This window comes from Cryptotermes secundus, unplaced genomic scaffold, assembly GCF_002891405.2.
Source record: "Cryptotermes secundus unplaced genomic scaffold, Csec_1.0 scaffold1224, whole genome shotgun sequence".
NCBI lineage: Eukaryota > Metazoa > Arthropoda > Insecta > Blattodea > Kalotermitidae > Cryptotermes > Cryptotermes secundus.
The window spans coordinates 198,962-200,223 of record NW_019731289.1 but is presented as its reverse complement, the minus strand read 5'-3'; the positions used below and the strand labels follow the sequence as shown (position 1 = coordinate 200,223).

General features: G+C 38.7%; 1 protein-coding gene and 1 long non-coding RNA gene across 2 annotated transcripts in view; one reads left to right on the top strand and one right to left on the bottom strand.

Annotated features, from left to right (window-relative positions):
• LOC111866964 (SH3 domain-binding glutamic acid-rich protein homolog) overlaps window positions 1–1,262 on the bottom strand; it is a 12,110-nt gene that overhangs the window by 617 nt on the left and 10,231 nt on the right. The gene's annotated exons all lie outside the window — the stretch shown is intronic.
• The window catches only part of LOC111866965, a 3,040-nt gene continuing 2,795 nt past the window's right edge, over window positions 1,018–1,262 (top strand). Inside the window, exon 1 of the long non-coding RNA XR_002843254.1 lies at window positions 1,018–1,171. This is a non-coding gene — a long non-coding RNA (uncharacterized LOC111866965). The remainder of the gene's footprint in view (window positions 1,172–1,262) is intronic.

Genomic DNA, 1,262 nt, shown 5'->3' with positions numbered 1-1,262 from the left:
TTTCCCCTGCCAATCTTCATTCCACCAATTGCTCCACAATCACCCTCACCTATCATCTGGGGCTGGTACAATAGGCCAGAAGTGGCCGCAGTACAAGGGACTTAGTCCCACCCCACTAGCAATAAAAAATTACTGTCATTTAAATATTTAACGCTTATATTTACTAAAAAAACTTACAAGCAACGTTTAAAACATATTTGTGGCATTTCTAACATATAAGAAATCACACATTACCTGACATACTAACAGTTTTCCTTCCAGCATTGAACATGTGGAGCTTCATGAAAATATCACCCACAGAGGTTCCCATACAAACTAAGGAAATGAGCAATGCAAAAATGCAGTCAGTGGTTTTAAAATTATAGACATATTCCTGATACACTACAAACTGCACAGTGAGATATTTGAAGTTTAATGTCATGAAAATATAAACGCCAGTTTAGCTTAATGAAGACGAACACAGTGAAGTCAAAAGGACCCTGCCACTTCTAACATGAAAAAGCACTGAGATGATAGCAGACACAGTGCCAAATGTTTTATGTGGAATGAGCAAAAGGTTACTGCATTCATCAACTTATTTGCTGCTTAGAATGTGACATGTCCCTGTGATCTATAAAATACTGTGTAGCCCAAATTTAAAAAAACTTGGTGAAAAGGGATAAGTGCTCTGGTTACACATGTGATGTTGGAAGGCTATTTTTGATGTCACATTTATTCACTTGAAGACAGGTGCATAATGCTTTTTCAAGATGTCATGTTTTGTGGCATACTGGACTAAAAATCCAAAGAAACTTATGTATTTGCCATTACCTCAATAAAACAAATTTAAATTGCATCCCCAGTTTATTACAACTTATGCTGTTCCAAAAATACTGTCACGCCTTTATTAGCAAATATTATTTTGAACTGTTCTTATATTGAACAAAACAGTCTTCTGGGATGTGGCACCGTGTAGATGTGGTGTTAACCGACGTTTTGGAGGAACGTATTGCCTCCATCTTCAGGGTGGAAGGAAAAATAAGAAAAACCGCAAGCCAAGAGACAGTGAGAACAGGTGCAAGCAGACTAATGTTGGAAATAAACTCAGCTATATAAAAGCAGGGAGGAAGGGACAAGTCTACATGGGAAATCAGTGCAGAGGGAGAGAAGAACGGTCTGGGACAGGAGCAAGGTTAGAGCAGGTATGGGATATTGTGTCGGGTGTGAAAGGCAAGGTTAATGGGAGGGCATTAACCCTAAAGGAAGTAGGAGGGTTGCTATGT